The following is a 21,152-nucleotide window of genomic DNA, read 5'->3' as shown; positions in this document are numbered from 1 at the left end:
ATGAGTTTTAGATTCGCCCGTCATCATGAGGAGAACACTTTAAAGACACGACTGTGGTAAAGACAACAAAAGTGACGGTCCCCCAACAGCCTGCGCAGTCAAACTATTCCTCAATGTTTCCTTGAAGCTTTGAGAAGCTGCGTGTGCATCACAGGGCTTTGAGAGGCACATCTTGAGTAGTCTCGCAGGTCGCATTAGACCTGCTGTCAGCACTCGCTGCAACAAACCAAGGTAAACAGAGTCCTTGATCCTCTTGAAGCAGAGCAAGAGAACTTGAATGCATGTCTTTCATTTCAAAACACGCAGTTGAAGAGACCGTGTAGTGGCACACAGTTCACTCGAGGTCTTGGTTTAAAGTTCTACATAGATTTTAAAATGATTGCGGTGTGTATCAGGCCGCGTGACCTCTGAGATTGGGGTGACCGCAAAGTAGACAGCGAGCACCGTCTCTGTAATGAGCTGCCGCCCCTGACACCATCATCTAGCATCGGTTGCACATTTAGATTGGCCAAGGTACGAGTTGATGAGCTCTCAAATTGTTCCCGTGAAAAGTTCAGTGGAAAACAAGTCTTAAGCCTGGGGGTAAAACTCAATTAATTATTAATGTGGTGTGTCATAAAGAACAGGATAAGACTCAAAGGGAAATGCTAAACACCTCAAAGCTAAAATAATACCTCCGCTTGGGTTCTCAGTGATTTGGAATACAATTAAAAACTCAATTTGAAAGGTTTGTGAGTTATAGCGGCACAAGATTAATTTGCAATTGGAAAAATGGCCGTTTAGGGCCATCAGACATTTTTGGCTTGTTAGCAGTGCGGTTTATTCTCTTCCCAGAGGTAATATGTCATACTTCATTAATTCTTAATAGACATAGCCTGAAACAGTGCAACTATTCATGTTTCAACACTGCTACATCCTCTCCTTAACTGTCATTCCCCTTAGGCGTCGCCGTCTCTCCCCCCCCCCCCCCCCCAGTGTGGATAGCTCTAGAGCGGTTTGCACTAGCATTGCATGTGTGTGTGTGTGTGTGTGTGTGTGTGTGTGTGTGTGTGTGTGTGTGTGTGTGTGTGTGTGTGAGAGATCGCAATTGACAAGGGTATAGCCCACTAATAGACAACTTAAAATGTCAGGAAATCCAACTGTCAGGCAGCTCAGAAGTGACACGGCCGTGGCGGTGGCATATTTGATGGTAAATCCCAGTGCTGGTTGTGACTCACTCAGATTAGCGATGTATTTCAGGGTACACGCCAAACTACTGAAGACAGGCTGACTTTTAATTACATCAATTACAAAATTGAGAATTCTAGAGTGAATGAGCAGCTTCTGATGAACAAACACCGCCGGCTCAGATTAGCAACAAATTCGACATGCTAGATAAACAGTCCATAACTGGGGGTAAAAAACAACAACAACAACAACATGCATCCATTGATTCACATCAATCTTTTCACTTTTTCTAGACTTAAATATAATATATTAAAATATATTATGTAAAAATGTTAAATATGTAAAAATGAATAATAATATATAATATATATGATTTTTTTATGTATATATATATAATACGTATGATATTATAAATCTTAAAAATATATAAATATATACATATAAATACATGAATATATGTAAAGATTATAACATTTATTTCAAATGTATTTTATAAATATTAAAGATGTAAATAAAAAAATAAATAAAAATATATAAATATATATATATATATATTTGTTTTTATTCTTTTAAATGTTAAATCCTGTTAGCACACTGGGGCTTGTCACAGTCTGACTAAAGGCTGTATATAAAATATTGAAATGTAACACCCTGCTCACAATTACCAATGTATTAAATGCATTGTTTGCGTGTTGATCTCGTCTCTATACTCTATACTGAGATTACTGGAGTGCACAATTCTCTAAGACATTGCTGGACATCCCTGGAGACCGACTATGAATTTTGCGTGTATATATAGCATTGTATTTACATTACATATATATTCAAGAGTTGTATAATAATAATAATAATAATAAGCTCTTGCCTATTAAAACCAGGCCTTTCTGTTCAACCATTAGTATCAGATGTAGTATCACTATTTTACGATTAACTATACCAATAACAGCCACAGAAACTTACCAAAACCATATTACATCACTTTTAGTTTCACACATACAAAAACAGTACTCACTCAATACACCACTGAAACTACAGACATATAGAGTATATTTAGCAATAAAATTAAATAAACAAACTGTTCATATTTTGAAATGAATATCAAGGACCTCAACCACCTGCAGACATACATGATTCAGAATAGACAACACACACACACACACACACACACAAAACATGAATTACATCTAGTCACTGATTTACATTACAGCATCAACTCACTGAGAAGTAAAAGAGGGACCTTTGATACACACCTGTGCCATCCACCATCTCCACTCGCCTTCCATCTGTGTCTTTCCTCTGTCTTTCATCCCCCCTCTCGCGCTCTCTCTCTCCCTTACTCGCGCTCTCTCTCTCCATCTGAGATGAGGAATGAGTTGGTGAGTCTTCGGCTCAGTGAGGTACAGATTGGGGCTCAGCTGCAGAAACTGACATCATCCTTACAAGACCGCACGTTTACCCCTCCCGTAGTCTCTCTCTCTCTCTCTCTCTCGCTCTCCATTCCCCCCCTCCCCATGCCCCCACTTCCCCACTTCCCCGAGCCCTTCCTCATAAACGAAATACATTGGTTACAGAAAATAAGGAGCGAATTCGCTCGCCTCGGCTGTTTGCGCAGCAAATCTGCTTTATATTCAAAGTCTCCTAACACGGTGTGTGCTGTGGGATCAAGTAGCATTAGCATTCCCTGCAGCCACAGGTTTGAGAACTCAAAGTGTGAGGCGGTCACATGCGCTGGGGAGCGTGCTTGTCCACGCTTCTGCCATAGGTTATTAGAGACCGGCGACCGGGACACACTCTTACAGAGAGGAACTCACTCGAGAGCCACGTTTGTCAATGCGCAAGCACACGCGAACACGCACTTATCTCTATCACCTCTCCCTCCCGCTGGAATTTTCCTGTCCCAAGTCATTTAGATTTTCATTTATCATTGTAAGGTAAGACTGTGGCAGCTGTTATTAAAATAGATTGCCTCTGCTAAAACGCCATAATGCGGCTTGCGTTGAGAGCCGCATATACGGCTGCCTGAATTTGTATACTGTAAATATGGACACATGTGCTATAAACATATGGAGCATCAGTATTCCCCGAAAGGAATTAAACGGAGAGAAATATGACAGCCGGTTAGGTGTGTTTTCTCCAGTTGTTTATGTCATCGACAGAGCCAGAAATGAAGATGCCATTGTAAATTACACTGCCAGTGTGGCAGACACTACTAAGCTTGGCCTGTTTTTTTTTGGTTGTGTTTTTATCTCCACTTCAGTTTCTCAGGAGACTTGCATTCAGAATTCCTTCTCTTGTTTCCATAGTGACACTTTTTCCTCCTTTGTATAAGCATGTGCACTATGCGTCGCCGTGGATAGACGTTTCGCAGCGAGGAGCGTTCGCTGGTGTTAATTACCGTGTGTACAATTAAACGCAGCTCATTAACAGGCTGTTACTATTATTTTTCATCTTGGGGCATAATTAAATCACCCTGTAAAATCTGCATGATTACAATCTGACTGAAAAAAGCCACATAAAAAAAAAGAGGGAAAATGCACAGTTTTAAACGCCATCCACCAAACAATTTAAATGTGTAGAGCATTACAGCATGAAATACTGTAGTATAAAGAAACCAAGCACAGAGTAACTTCCACTTCCTCTCTCAGTGGAAACTGCAAACCTATTATCTGCTTCCCAGACCAGTGGGTGGTAGATGGAGGTGCTCGATCACCTCAGTCAAACAAGGAGGTCTAATGATGAGCTCTTAAATTGTTCTCACAAAAAGATCAGCTGAAAAGTGTAAAGCCTGGGGGTAAAACTCAATTCATTATTAATGTGCTGTGCTAAAAAGATCTGAGCGGGGAAATGCTAAACAACTTAAAAGTAAAAAAAAAAAAGTAAAAACCTGGCCTCATGTTACATCTGACATCCAATTAAAATGAAACGGTAGTCTGTGTTGGCTGTTACTATTTTTCACCTTCAACACCACTGACTATATCTAGAAAGCAGAATGGCCGATTTGGCCAATGTAATGCCAACATACTGTATATAATTCAATGATGGCAGAGGAGATGTCCACAAACATGCTAAACATTTAAAATATATAATTTTGTTTAAAGCAGCGTGGTGTTTTGCACATTTCTACCTCTTGCACAGACATAAACCTTTCCTTTTTTAAATTGGTGAATGCAGTTTGAAGTTGTGACAGTCATGTCTGATGCTGCATTTAAAGGGATAGTTCACCCAAAAATGTAAATTAGCCCATGATTTAATCCCCCCTCAAGTCATCCTAGGTGTATATGACATTCTTCTTTCAGACGAATACAATCGGAGTAATATTAAAACAATGTCCTGGCTCTTCCAAGCTTTATAATGGCAGTGAATGGCCGTCTCTGTTTTGAAGTCCATAAAAGTGCATCTATCCATCATAAAATAATAATTACTGTAGTTATGAAGTCATTGTCGAGTCATGCAGTTCGAGTCCAAGTCAAGTCTCGAGTCATTGGTACCAAAGTCTTTTTCTTTATTTAGTCAATCAAGTCACAAGTCCTTTAATTCGCAACTCAAGTCGTAACCCGAGTCCCCCACCTCTGCAATCAATGCAGATCTCAGCAGAAAATGCGAACCTATTACAAACCCAAAAGTGTCTGCTATCCAGACTAGTGGGTGGTAGATGGAAGTACTCGATCACTGCAAGACAAACAAGAAGGTCTAAGGATGTCAGGGATGAAAACACTGGGGTTTTGATGGAGACTTTATGAATGGATTTGTTCTTTCATGCCAAGCCACTAAATCAGCTCAAATGGGTTTGTTTCATGCCAATTACACGCTAAATCCAGCGAGTGACAGGTCTGGGATGATTATAAATGGCCATAAGTGATGAGTATAGTGTATCTACTGGTGTCATTAAATGATTTGTAACAACATCTTTAGTTCAGTTAAATAAGGAACTCTCTAAAGCTGGGTATATTTACTTGCTGAATACTGCACAGCACATACTGTAGACATAGTATGTACTATTAATAGTATGTGAAACAGAACACATTAGGTACTGTTCATTAAATATATATTTAAAAAAAGTAAAGTAAGTATTAAAAGTACTGTACAATATTGCAAGATGATTTTGTACATTGCTTAATTCAGCAAGTGGTGTCCAGTTTGATCTATTTGGTGAAAAAATCTGTTAACATTCCAGTCAACAAGTCCAAAAAAATGTCTACGGGCATTGTGGGATACGGTTTTCCGTGAAGTGCAGAATGTCATCCAACAATTTCCCATTACGTGCACAGTATGCATACTATTTACCACAGAAATAAGGGCAGAATAACAGTATTCGGTTTCAAACATAGCTAGTACAGGCCTGGTGGGTGATATGACCAAAATCCTATCACAATACGAGTCATTTTATTTCCCGATTGTGTTGCATTGATAACAATATCACAATAGTTTGTTTTGCTTTAAATAATGTTTTTATGATATCAACATTTTTTATACCATTTCATAATTATCAATTTCAATACCACAAAAAGATTAAAAAAATAAAATAAAATAAAAGTACTAGCCTTCACTCTAAAATCCATTGGGTTGAAAATAAAATAACTGCTAGGTCATACAGTATATGGACAAACCTAAGGTGAGTTATTTTGACCTAGCATGCTGGGTTGTTTATTTAACCCAGCATAATGGGTTGATTAAAGCTAGTTAATTTTTAAAGGAATACTAGCTTATTATTTACCTCATACTAGTAGAGCTGCATGATTCTGCATAAACTGATAATCACGTTTAAAAAAACTACTAAACAAAATAAGGTAATTTATTTGAGGTTCTGACAAAATGTTAATTGCTGCAGTCTTTTAAAAAGCCAGTTTGAATGAATGATTCAGTGCCTCATAAAGACTTCCCTTTTTTCACTACTGGATGAATCAGTGTTTTTGAACAAATCTTTTGAATGAATGATTCAATGACAAATACATTTAACAGTCACTTGTCGCCACCTTGTGGAGTAACGATGAAATCGATACAATCATTATTTGAAGCGTCAAAAATCGTTATCAGTGTTTTCATCTGAACTATAACGTTTTATTCCCAGTACTTCTGTGATCATTTGAATTACTGTAACAGAAATAATGATACATATAGCTGAAATGACAAGCTGTTTCATACCAACTACTCTCTCAGCAGCAGGACGAACGCATATTTGAATGTTCACAAATGTCAAATGTTAAATAGACAGCCGAATCGTTTTCATTTAGGAATAAAAGTGTGGGGGTGTTTGAATTGAAATTCTCTTTGAGAATGAGATTGACATTTTTTTCCACCAAAATGGTGCTGGTTCTCATGCTGGTGTGTTGCTGAAATCTGATCATAGTCTTAATCTATTAAAGTTACAAAAGTTATTCAGTCAAGAGCCTGTGATTTTCTCTTTGTCTTTTGTTGGTTAACATTGACGGACTGCAGCAGGATTATTAGGACGCTGTCGAATGCACGGATCTAATATACTGTTACACGTGTTTTCTTTCTCAACTGTTACGTCTACTTAAGACATAAATGACTGTGTATGAGGATGCTCACAGACAGGCATTTTGGCACATAAGTGTGTGTATTTGACTGTTCAAGCCCAATAAGACGGCAACAAGAACTGTTCAGTACTCATGGTCATTCAGTACTATGAGCAGCAGCTTTATGTGCGAGTTTCCGTAGTTTGTGCGATAGAGCCAAATAATCCAAAATTTCTACTAGTTTATCGTCTTTACCAGTATATCACTCTCCCCTAGCTATTTTAAAATGATAAAGGTTTCAAACTGCTGTATACTACAATGTTGTTACATGTCCAATCACTAAACTGTTTAATTCAGTGAATAAAGTCATCTTGGTTTTGCATTTTTTATTTTGTGTAAAAATGTCTTTTGAGATTAAATAGTAAGCTGTCATAAAAGTCAAATTAAGAGCTTTTCATTGTGAAATGCAGTACTCTACAAAATATACTCTGGCAAATGTAGCAGTAGGTGATCCAGTATTAACATACTAATCATACTACACACTATTTGCTATCAAACATAGTTACACTATGGTTTATTGCCATCTGTAACCCCTGTGGATTCATTGCATTAAAGGTTCTGGAAGTTAGCCATAGTGAAGTCCTTCAATTGATCATCATATCAGCTATCTGAAATGCAGATACGCCCTAAATTCCCAAACAAATTAGGACTTTTGTAGAGCACTTGATTTTCCTTAGCTGTGTGTGTCCTTGAATCAATGTCGGCATTCCTTTCTTCCCTTTCTATTCTGTCTTCAATCAATCCTTTAGGCGTAACGGTACCTATTTCTCTGTGTATAATTGGACTGGATGACAGCCATATTTGAAGCCAACAGATGAAAGCATCTTTTGACAATGGAGTGTCTAGCCTGTGACATGACTTGAATGAGGAAGAGATTGCTGTGCACATACACGGGTACGAACACACAAAAAACCTACACACGTGAAATAAAATAAATTGCCCATAGTACAGTTGTTGAGGGAAGTCTGTGGGAATACACTTGAGAAATTAAATCCATTACCATTCCCTGCATTAAGAATGAGGCTGCACTGCATACCAAAAGACATGTGCTGTAATTTGAGGTAGATCACAAAATATCATTGGTATGGCTGAAAAAATGATAAAATCCTCAATTTTTAAGGCATACAAAATGAGAATACAATCCCAAACACTAGGACTGTCAAATTGACAAAAATAAATAAATAAATAATTGAATTACATCTTCTGAATAATCTATCAAAGTAGTCACAAATAATTCAAATATTAACCTAAAGGGGCATATAATATTGACAGCTAGTGGTTGAAATGGGTACTGCGGTCCAAATTCTACATATTGGAGAGTTGTTTCCCCGCCACTTCATCCTCAGACTCGACTAAGATTGAGAATAAAGTTATAATTACGAGAATAAAAGAAAGTGAAAAAAGAAACACTGTCCAACACTGACCGCCACAAATAGATTTCAGTGCTTCCCATTCATTAACTAGACTGTGGCGGCCCGAAAATATGTTTAAACTTCTCATAATAACATAAAGCTCTTTAATGTCATGTTTTGCACTATTGCTGTCAAACAAACTAAAATCGAAAGCACGATAAGGCTTTGTGTCTGTTTGCGCTGCGCAAAGAGAAGTGCGCATTTCGCTCACGCCATCAGCACATGATCAGCTCCGCGTCTCAGTGAACTCTATCTGTGAATGTGCTGAGTTTAGTGTGCATTTGGAAACGCAGTTACGCATTATTTTCACATTTGCATAGTTGGCGATTACAGCATTTCACTAGATTTGTAATGAGACGCGTTTGTAAACTTGTTTTCAGCCAAAATAAAAGCATGACTGCATTTTTCGCCAAAATAAAAGCTCACGGGTTTATCCCATTTCTATACCCTTATGTACAGAAATAACGAATTATGAAAGTTTTATTTATTTTTCAGTGGATTTGTTTTACAATACATGGCTATTATGGTCATATGAATTAATAATATTATAGTAGTAGTAGTAGTAGTAGTATGTAGTGTAATGTAGGCTGAGACACTATACCACAACTAAAAAGAGGTTTGAGCCCCCGTTAAAGTTCAGGTACAAGTCAATGCACTGGCTTTGTTCAAGTTGCACACTGAATATGGGTTGGAAATTCCCCAAGAGGGACAGAGGACCACCCACCACAGTTTAACAAAAATCCTGTGGAAAACACTGTATTCTATGCTAGACTGACGTTTCGCATTTTTTCAAGCATCTTGCATAATGGGCACAGCAGCATTAAGACGTGTGTCTTTATAAAACAGTCCAACTGTTAAAACCGATCTTGTGTGAACAGCTCTACTCATTATGTGATGCCTGATCTCGGTATGTGTGCTTTGGTGAGTCGAACCTGTAATAGTGTACAGGTCATGGTTAAATGTGTTCATTTAGCCTGCTTTTTAAATAAGAAAGTTAATTGCACTAAATGAACACTAAATTGATAGCTCTTCCAAAAACAACCTTTTAGACCACAGTTGAGCAATAGTCTATACGTGTGTTTGCAGTCAGTGTTGTCGCTAAGGTAACCACCAGTACCCACAAATACACTCTCCTCTCGCTGTCACTTGTTTTAAAAGCATATTTTTTCCTCATGAGGGAACATTGGCGGATACACACTCTGGCTCTGCCCCCACTAGCCTTTCAGTTGAGTAAACATGATGCAGCTACTAATTTATACATTCAGTCTAGAGCGCTGCTACACGGTGGTCTCCATGGATAGATCCCCTTATGAACAATTAGTGGCAAAACTGTGGCAGAATCCATCCATTTATAGGAGCTTATGAATTACAAATTCAGAAGCTAATGATTGAAACTTTAGGTCCCGTGATTTGTATCCTCATTTTACCTCTTTAATTTGTGTTCACTTGAGTTAATCAGTTGAGAGCAATAGAAACGAATGTGAATTTTAAGTAGCCTGTTGGCATTTTACAGGACAACAAACAAAATGGCGAAACAAAAACAAAATGAAATGAATGCCTGCAATGAGCTTTATCTAGTGAGATTGGCTCAATGTTCAAATTCAGACTTGTTTTCAAAGTCCTTGATACATTGTTGGTGACAATTTTATCTGGATTTATGCAGTAGTCAGCAGCACCATCCACAATTTACACATTAAAATAAATGTTTATATTTCCAATAACCTTTTTTGAGGCTGAACCTGTAGTGGGAACTCATTATTACCATATCCTGCATTGGGAAAAATTTGCATTGCAAAAACGTAACATTGTGGCTATGCAATTTATGATAATGTGCATATTGTTTTGAGAAAACCAGAACTTCTTCAAACTCACCAGGAGGAAAACAATAAAACAGAGCAGTATGTTGGATTCTCTAACACAGAACATGTTTTATAGAAACACATTATTCCAGTCACTTAGCTCAGGTCACAAGAATGTCACAAGATGATGGAAATGTTTGTGAAGAACTAATTTGTCTCAAGGATTTGGTGTCCTTCAGGTATTTACCTCAGTAACTGCAGCTGATTCATCTCATTAGCTCTTGTCTTACCAAATGCATAATTAGTTGCATCAGTGGTTTCAGAAACTGGCTGATGAAAATATTTCTGATATCATGAATTACAGTATTTGTTAGAGGTGTAAGAAAATATCGATGCACGTAAATATCGATTCTCAAAAACACTGTATCGATATTTATTTATTTGTTGACATCCAAGATTCATACCAGTGGCTTTGTCTTCGGTTTAAACCTGACTGCTAGATGGCAGTGTTACCTCAGAACCTAAACTCTGACGTGGAGAAGCGCAAGGGTGCATCTTTAGCATTAGCATGAGCAAACCCAGCTCACAAGACAATAAAATGATGCTGGTGGGTTGACAAATCAGGTTCTCACTCGAAATTGGGTCTCTGCTAGGACTCAAAGCTATCCCCTTGGCTCAAATTACTTTTAATAGGTACTCTCTTTACAACTCTTTAATGTCTGTATTAGTTAGCTTATGTACTACAGATACCCAATTAGTCTGACAGCTCAGTTTATACATGCATTTGCACTGACCTTACATGTATTCACAATCATCTTTAATATAATTACGTGTTCATTTAAGTCAAGTCAAGTCACCTTCACTTATATAGCGCTTTTAACAATACAGGGCCCGGTTCCCCAAAACGTTCTTATCGCTAAGTAGTTCTTAACCTATTCCTTAACCTCTCTCTTAACGTTATGGCACGATTCCCGACACGTTCGTACGCTAAGTATATCTTCTGTAAGTCACACTTTCGGTTAACTGACACTGTCAGTTAAGTTCTATTCGGACGGTAATATTGTTTCTCATGGGCTCGTCCGGTATTTTAAACATTTACAGGGGTAAGTCGGTGATTTTAGTGCCGTCCGAATCCATAATATCAGTGTTTTTTCTCACCCAACCCGCGTAAAAATCCCTGGCCAAATTAGTACCTACTGTTTTTTGACAAACAGGTCGTGTGGTAATTTAATTGCCGTCTGAATCCACATCTCTGAGTTTACAAGAAGAGATTCAAAATTCACTGTTTAAATCCTTTTTGATCACTGCCGAGCACCGTACGTATGATGTACACTTTTATTACTGAAATGCTGGAAACTATTTACAAGAACAATATTTCATCACAGCTCCACCTCAGCGAACAAAAATGGTAAAGAGATGAAAGCACGTACAATTTTTGAAATGGTTATTGTGGCAGCAATATATGATACAATTTTTAAATATGTAGGCTAGGCTATTATAGGCTATTATAGTTTGGATTCTTTTTTACAATATCCAATAGTCCTAATAAATGTAATTTCAACTATTTCTGCAGTGCTTCTTTTATAAAGAACACCACTTTCTAGCATATAACAGTGAAACAGCGCCTGGACAAGAGAATAATTGATCAGCAGATTCAGCACCATCGCCACGGACAGCACCGGGTAACGTCGCACGTAAGAAGGTATATCTTAAGCGGCTTCCTAAGGTATAGTTCGGGGAACACGCCTAGTAATGGTATACCTTTAGTTAAGTTATACCTTACGAGTCTTCGTAGCGCGCTAAGAGACAACGTTATCGGGAAACCGGGCCCAGATTGTTTCAAAGCAGCTTTACAGTGATAATAGGAAATTAAAGTAACTGAGATTGTTTTGGCTTTATAGCAGCTCTAGAATAAAGTTATTGAGAACGCAAACCCTGAAATAAATTCCAAGGTGCAAGCCTTGAAAAATAAAAAATAAAGGTTATCTGCGCAAACCTCAAAATACGCAAACCCGCGAAAACGCATGCGCATCACGCGTTTAGTCTATAGGTATGCGAGTTTGAAAATATATGTGCGCAGGCGTGTAGTCCTTCAAAAACCAACCTTTAAGTGTTAAAGGTAGGGTTTGTTTTACTGGTTTTTGTCATACTGCTGAAATTAATCGATGATCGATTAATTGAGGGTAATCATTTAATCGATAAAACTTTTCAAGGTCATGCGCATGCGTGCTGCTCAACCGCGAAACACGTAAAGCAGACGAGCAAAAATTAAGCGATATGTTATGTTTGGGACCATTTTACGTTAAAAGGCTAGAGTTAGCCAACATCTTCATGACTATAAGTTTGCGTGTGCATTCGTAGAATTTTGTTTTGTGCAAATTTAAGTTGTAAAATGGTGTAATAGTTGTAATAGGCCTATATATCTCAGATAGGATGCATTTGGTTAAGAATTAACACTGTATAAACCGCGCCGGCGATCATCTTCAGCGCATGCACCTCAAACTGCAATGCATGACTAATAATAATTATGATTTGGACTGTCATATTACATAACATTATAAAGAGAACTGTATTGTAATAAAACGTTGTTGGGTTTAAGCGCGTTGCTCCAGGAAGAGCACATCCATTAGACATTCTGACTAGCAGGTAACTAGTTCAAGTTCACTTGTGCAGTCGCCTCATTTTGTGCAGATATAATTTGTATACATCTGATTAATCTTATATAGGATGCGTTTCATTGAGTTAACGTGCTAGCAAAGGGCTTCAGTTTACCATGGTGTTCATTCAGCGCGCTGCTCATACAGCATGATTGATATAAACAGACTATGATTGGGACTGTCATATTACATAACATTATAAAGAGAACACTATAGTAATAAATCGTTGTGAATAGATTTTGGTTTAGTTGCCAGGTTTTAGCACGTTGCTGCACGTCCACAACAGGAGTCACGCATCTGAGGCGGCATTGGTGACACGTTGTATTAGTCATTATATTTGATTATTAAATAATTCATTTCATTAAATGATCAATCACATTGACTCAGTTTACAATCCTACTAGCCCTTTATTTAGACTAAAAACCCTTTTCATTCATTTGGTGAGGAACATGCGTTATGGCAGCATTTACACACCCTGTCATGCTGTTGTCTATATGCCACTGCAGTGGACGCATATTGCAGTATTAAGGCTAATGATTAATCAATTAATTGATTGTTCATTTAAACGACGATCGATCATGGGAATTTGTGTTGATTGACATCCCGATTGAAACTCCCTTCACATTCTGATAGCAATCAATATTAGAAGTGGTCTAAATATTAAAACATAATAAAATCATAATTGGACCCCTTTAAATAGCATACCCATCTGTCTTAGCACGACAGTGCAAGATGCAGTAATGCTAATGCTTTAGTTTGAAGCGCCTATAAATATAAAGCACTCTCATGTTTAGGTATACCTAAAGAATCCTGCAAGCACCATTTTCCCTTTACTTGGATTGCACAAAATAGTAATAAGTGATTTAAATGCAAATGCAGATCCCATATGCATATGGTGGTGAGTTCTATATGACATTTTTTCTAAAATTAGATTCTCTTCCTAGAGCAATATATAAATATAAAAAGCAATATATCACCTTTCTTACAGTATCACAATGTATAGTATCATAACCCCTGTATCGTGATACGTCAGGGTTTTTCCTGGCTCAAAACAAGGCGGAGGTGGTAAAACTGCGATAATAGTGTGTCCCAACAGTGATAAACAGTGACAACTTAAGTTTGAAGGGAGTAAAGCCTCTGTTTAGGCTATTAAGGATATGTAATTTTGCCAAAAGAACCTTTATTTTAAATTCATTTTAATTTTAAAGCAGCCTACTTCAGTGTGATATGTTACCATATCATCATGCTCAACACTGATAATTTGAATAATTGTAATGTGATGATCAGATGCAGATATCTAAATCAGAGAATATCATGTTTGAGCGGTTGGCGTGCGACGCCCTGGTGAGGAGTACCAAGAAAACTGTGGGAAACTGTGTTCATTGAGGGAAACATGGATTCTAACATGTACTGTGACATTCTGAAGCAGAACATGATGCCCTCCCTTCAGAAACTGGGCCGAATGGCATGATAACGACCCCAAACACACCGCCAAGATCACAACTGCCTTGCTGAGGAAGCTGAAGGTGATGGAGTGGCCAAGTATCTCTTCAGACCTGAACCCTATTGAGCACCTGTGGGGCGTCCTCAAGCAGAAGGTGGAGAGGCGCCATTGTGTCTAACATCCAGCAGCTCCGTGATGTCATTATGAAGGTGTACGATGATCCCAGAAACAACCCGTGCAGCTCTGGTGAACTCCATGCCCAGGAGGATTAAGGAAGTTCTAGATAACAATGGTGCTCACACAAAATATTGACACTTTGGACACAGTTTTGACATGTTCACTTAGGGTGTACTCACTTTTGTTGCCAGCTATTTTGACACAAATGGCTATATGTCGAGTTATTTTCAGAGGACAGTAAATATATACTGCTATACAAGCAGCACATTGACAACTCTAAAATATATCCAAGTTTAATTTCTATAGTATTGTCCCTTGAGTAGATATACTAAAATGTTTGCTGAAATGTGAGGGGTGTACTCACTTTTGTGAGATACTGTAGTTTGATATTTAATTTTGGAAGACTATCATATTTGTCTTTCCCACATTATTTGCGTTGGTGGACCGTGGTACCTCTAGGGGGCTGGGGGGTGGTCATGCCCCCCTGGAAGAAAACTTTGTACATTTTAAAGATAAATTCATTAATCTAGAGCACTTTGAGAGGTAAAAATGAAAAGCTCCAACCCATGTTCAGTGCGCAAATTGAACAAAGGAAGTCTGTTTATTGACTTGTACCTGAACTTTAATGGGGGCTCTAGGGCTCGTGCGCTAGAGATGTGCAGATCAGATGTAACTTCACCTGAATCCACTGTTAAAAATGAATCATCCACACACCAACCGCTCAAACATGATATTCACTGATTTAGATATCTGCACCTGATCATCACATTACAATTATTCAGATTCTCAGTGTAAAGCATGATGATATGGTAACACAATCACACTGAAGTGGGCTGCTTTAAAATGAAAATTTATTTAAAATAAAGGTTCTTTTGGAAAAATGACATCCTTAACCTGTTAAGCTGCAGCCCCACTTTTGAAAAATCCCCAGAAATGACATACCCAAACTGAAACAGATACAGTTCATGAACCCTTTGCACTAAAAGCACAAGTATGATCTCATTTGAAAGCTGACACCTGGTAGTTTATTGTAAATGTAGAATTAATTATTGTCATAATGACTTTTTTTTTTTTTTAAATAGCTTCAAAGTTTTGTAAAGTTATTAGAAATGTATTTTTATGAAACATCTTCATGAAAATAAAATTGATGTTGGCACTGTAGCAATCTAGAAATACACTGCAGCTAAAGTCACATGTGTGACCATGTTATATTTAAAATCTGAAAATGATAAGTCTAAAACTCTGTATTTAGTTAAATGTTTTTCAAGATCATGTCAAATTACTTTATTTTGATTAGACTCTAAAAATGCTACTGATGTTTAGTCATCATCTGAGTCATCTATTCAGTCTATTGTCTCTATTGTTTTGTGGTGCAAACGAGCTCCATTCAGTCTCAGTCTCCCCATGCACACATTCACACCTCTCCAGCCTGGTTATGGATCTAAATATGCATATATTTTGTCTGCATTATAGTTACTAACGACTGGCTATTCAGATCAGATGTAACTTCACCTGAATCCACTGTTAAAAATTAATCATCCACACACCAACCGCTCAAACATGATATTCACTGATTTAGATATCTGCACCTGATCATCACATTACAATTATTCAGATTCTCAGTGTAAAGCATGATGATATGGTAACACATCACACTGAAGTGGGCTGCTTTAAAATGTTCTTTTGGAAAAATGACATCCTTAATAGCCTAAACAGAGGCTTTACTCCCTTCAAACTTAAAGGGACATTGTGTAGGAATTTCTCCCATCTAGTGGTGAAATTGTATTTTGCATTCAAACGAATAATGCTCTCCAGCGCCTCACTTTTTCAAATGCGCGTTGCATCTACGGTAGCCGTTATGTACCTAAAAGCTATGACAGGATGTCTTATAATAGCACTTCGAGTTTTTCTTCGGGTGAACATGTTTGTTATTTAAAACAAACTGAAACTTGAAACAACGAAAAAAAGAATGTTACAGTATGAACTACTGACTGTCAAAAACATTAACTATGGTAATTAGTAGTAATGCCTTCTTTACTCGTTATATTTTTTGAAGTATGTGCATTGTTAGATATCATCATCATCATCAGAGCCTTCTCTAACGTTACTTTACTCAATAGCTGCTATTCATCAAAGAGCCTGTTTAACTTTTAACTATAAATGTTCGACTGTCTATATAATAAAGTACACAACCAAGCAATGAAAAAAAAGCTTGTAATTAAGACTGTAACATTGACTTACCTGTCGAGAAGAAAGCAGGCAACTTCAGGGTCTCTTTTGAAAGCTTTCTCCTGCATTAGCTATCCTGACAGTAACCCTTGTTTTTGTAATCTCCGGTCACGTTTCCTTTTACGATCTATTTTGGACTTTTTCGACGACGAGGACTCCTTATCCTGTGACTCATATGTATGTATGAATGAACGGTGTATAAATAACCGTGCAGTGCAGCCTTTTAAACTTGCCGCGGCAGTGACAAGCGCCTCTCACTGCTCTGCTCCTCCGCTTCTGCTGGCTTCAGTCACGTGACGCTGGCTCTAAACGAAACGCGTTGTGGAAACGCGTTGGCCTAGTACTTTTTGTCCCTCTCTGCTATTATAGTTTTTCAAGATGGCGGAACTACATGGAAGCCTCCGTGGACTTACCCGTCCCATGTATATAAAGATAATAAATTCTTCGTTTACGAGGATTAGTCTGAACATTGGCATAGGTATTTGTACACCATTGAGGGCATATTTATGAATAAAAATATAGATTTTAGATAATAAAATACCTAAAAAGCTACACATTGTCCCTTTAAGTTGTCACCGTTTCATTACATCACTGTTGGAAAACACTCTTATCAGACTTTTTTTTTTTTTTTTTACATTTATAAAGGGCATTTTCCCCCAAATTTTATTAAATGTATGCTTCATCTTTCATTTCAAATTCTTAAATCTGAAATTCAATTTGAATAATAAGGCACTATATGCACAATCAAATTAAATCATTTACACTGAAAAATTAAACAGTATTAAATGAGATTATGAGATTGTTTGGAAAATAATAATAATATACAAATAAGAAGGCCTACATGATACTGATGAGGCGGTTGTTTATGAATAGGCAATTGAATCTTTGACTCAACCGATTCATTCAAAACTCTGAATCATGAAGTAATGAAAACGCGGTTAGTGTTCCTGTGAGATGTTTGGAACTATTTTCGCAGCTGAAACAGAACAAAAACAGTCAATATTGCATCAAAAATGTACGTGAATTAATATGAACTACTTGTTTATTGAACTGTTATATAATCAGTGTCACATTTTCAATCGAGATGGTATTCAGGAAAACAGCACTCTTGGTCATGTGATGTTGCTTAACTGCATTATGTACTGTAATATGTTATAAATAAAAACACTCCACATTTTGAATTTTTACCACAGGAGTTTCTTTGTGTGCTGCGCTCATTTGTTTCGATTTCTCCTCGAGAGGCTGCGCGAGCCTCAACAGCGCAACTTTGTTATCGTCAGTACATTAGGTAGGCCTAGGCTATATATATTATGATCAACCATCAATCGCCACTTACATTAATTGAAATGATAGATAGATAGATAGATAGATAGATAGATAGATAGATAGATAGATAGATAGATAGATAGATAGATAGATAGATAGATAGATAGATAGATAGATAGATAGATAGATAGATAGATAGATAGATAGATAGATATTCCGTAGCCTAATAAACCTGCTGCTGTCCGAGTCATTAATCTAAATCAAACAACGAAATACAAAGAGAAAATTACTTTTGTAGCTTTAACAAAGATTAATTATATTTAATTTATACAGTAAAGACTATGCAGTGTTATTTTACATTTGATTATTCAATTTCTGTACCCGAATACTGACTTGCCTGAAAAAACAAAGCACTGTTGATTTCTTTTGTAACTTTCTTCTATTGTAATTATCAATGCTGTAATTTGTTTATTATTTTCTATGCAGATTCACTCCCCTACAAAACCAATCGTTCTAGAATGATTATCTGGTAATCTGGTGAAATTGGTTTCATATCACAGTATCGCAGAAAAATATCGTGCAGCCCTAATTCTGATGGATAAAAAAAAGTTACCATTATTTTCTTGATAAATATCCTGTTTCCTTCAGAAATGCATCACAATATGGAAGTAAAATGGAGTTTTTCTAAAAACAACTGCATTTAGCATTCAAGTTTCAGATCAGTTTTCTTAAAGTTTTTAAAAGAAACATCATTACTCCAATCTTCAGTGTCACATGATCCTTCAGAAATCATTCTAATATGATGATTTGCTGCTCAAAAAAACATTTCTTATTATTATCAATATGTTTGTGAAATTAATTTTATTTCAATATTCTAGGATGAATAGAATGTTCCAAAGAACAGTATTTTTTTTAAATAGAAATCTTTTGTAACATTATAAATGTCTTTACTGTCACTTTTGATAAATATAAAGCATTATTTCTAGGGGAGTGACGAGACACTTAGCTCACGAGACGAGTCATGAGATTGGCTTCATGAGAACGAGACAAGATTTTTGCACAGTATTTTTAAGAAATCCTCAATGACAAAATTCATGACTGGAAAAATAGTCTGCAGGTGCATTTTGAAATGTTTTAACTAATCATCTTGTAATGAATGTCATTTCAGTTCTACTTTCTGAGTATGAATTATCATATGCATTGAAAGACAACAATATACAAGCACTGAAAAAGGTTTTGCCACAAACTCAACTGACTGGCTTCTCTCCTGTATGAGTCTCTTCAGAACTTACTGTACATGATTTATGAGCTTCCAGAACATGTTACCTCCTAACTGAACTCCTTTCCCCAAATTGAACATAGAAATAAAAATAGTATATCTAACAAAAATAAATAATTAATAACTATTTTTTATTAGTCTTAAGAGCAAACCATAATTAAAGTACACTCTCAATATTTAAAGTGCAAACAGAGACCAGAGCTAAGAGGTGGTTACAACTACACAGCCCAGCCTAAGATAGGATTGATATTGGGAGATTGGGAAGCTATTTGTATGTAGCCTAATTTGCGCGCATCCGGGCGAGCGCGTTTTACTCTCGAATTCGCGATTGCACGTTCTCCAAGTTAAGACATTTATCAGAAACTATGTTGCGCAACGAATCCTCCGGCATGGTCTTGTCAGTCATCTCACTTAACTCGTCACATGATCAGTGAACTGTGGTTCCTGCTGCACTGTGTGCGACTCTACAGCTAGTGCTGGATGAGAAGAGCAGACGGTTACAATAGTTTACAAAACGTTATCCAACTGAAATAAATTGTTTTTATTTCTATGAAAAAAAAGAAGCAAAACAACAGTGGATGTAAACGTAGCGGTGGCATATTCTATGCTAATTTCACCCTCAGTCATGGCGATCTGGCGATCCGATCAAATCTCATCACATTTTAATATCGCGATTACTTTCTTTAATAAAAAACACCTTCCTAAACTTCTAAACGGGTGGTGTACAAAATTACTCAAGTTTGCAATATTTGGCAACAGTGATACTTCTAAAACTAAACCAAAAGATAACAAATTGATGTGGGAGGAAATAGGGACATTGAAAACAAGAGAGCAAGAAACAAACAGCATCTTCACACTCAAATCTCGAGGGACCTCATCCCTGACACAGTCTTGAAACTGACTGGTCTCTGCCTCCATGTTTGTGTGCATCTAAGGCAGCATAAATTTCCCATTGATCGCAGAAAGAGGCGACGAGGGACTGAGGACGAACAGCCACCGGTCAGAGTCGCCGGTCTTTGGATTGATGAACTGATGGTGACGGATGAGGGTAATAAAGAGCTGGATGTCCCTCCTGTTACCAGCCAGGAACCAGTATGAATCACCCATCTGAGGTTGTACGGAGCAAGAGAAAGATGCACAGGCCAGCCCTGCCCCCCTCGGGCACACAAATACAATGAAACGCACACACAAACTTGTCATGACTTCCACAAAGCAGCAGAGCAGAACTGTCATACAAAACAATGAGGTTTAAAAGAGAAGACACCAACAACCAGACAATCATCATTCTGGTCTGAGTGAACTGATGGTGATGGGACTTCTAGTTACGTTGGTGCTGTTTTGAAGTGTTTTGACATTAGTCATGATTGACTACCCTAAACAGACGGCAAACATGGGGGAAAGCAGTGCTGTTTTTTTAAGGCAATATCTGTAGGGGAGACTGGAATTGGCTGGCACAATTTTCATTCTTCTCTGGTGGAACAAACATTACGACAACCCAACAAAGTGCAAATGAACGCGTAAAGAAATGGTTCATGTCATCGTTTATTCAGCCTCATAGTTTTCCAAGCAAGTGTGATTTTCTTCTTTCTTCTGTGGAACATAAAAGGAAATGTTTGCTAGAGTGCGAACAGTGTACTTTTCCATACAATGAAAGGTAATGGTGACTAGGGCTAACTATACAAATTTTATCAAAAAAGCACAATAAAAGTGGTCCATATGACTAATGTATTCACACAACGTGTGAACAACACGACCAAAATTAGATTTCACTGTAACTCTCAAATCTGATTCGCAGAATTTAAATACACTTATATACAAATTTCAAGTGCTTACAGATTCATTTGATCCAATGATCATCAGCCTGCTGTGACGCATCTCGATGTGTTATGTTTAAATATACATCAATGAGATATGATTACTGTGGCAGATTATTAAAAAGGAATCATTGAAAATGATTCTGTTTCTCACACAAAGCTATTATCTGACTAGTGTTGCTATTGTTAAATAAAATTAAATCTATGAAAATAATTCTGTTGATTGATATAAAGCTGACATAATGAAATGTAAGTATGAGATTAAAAACTTTGGTAACACTTTACAATAAGTATTTGTTAACATTAGATAATATAATAATTAACATGAACTAACCATGAGCTTATACATGTGTTACTGTATTTGTTCATCT

The sequence above is a fragment of the Leuciscus leuciscus genome (genome assembly GCF_965113295.1).
Source record: "Leuciscus leuciscus genome assembly, chromosome: 25".
NCBI lineage: Eukaryota > Metazoa > Chordata > Actinopteri > Cypriniformes > Leuciscidae > Leuciscus > Leuciscus leuciscus.
Note: the sequence above shows the minus strand (reverse complement) of the source record.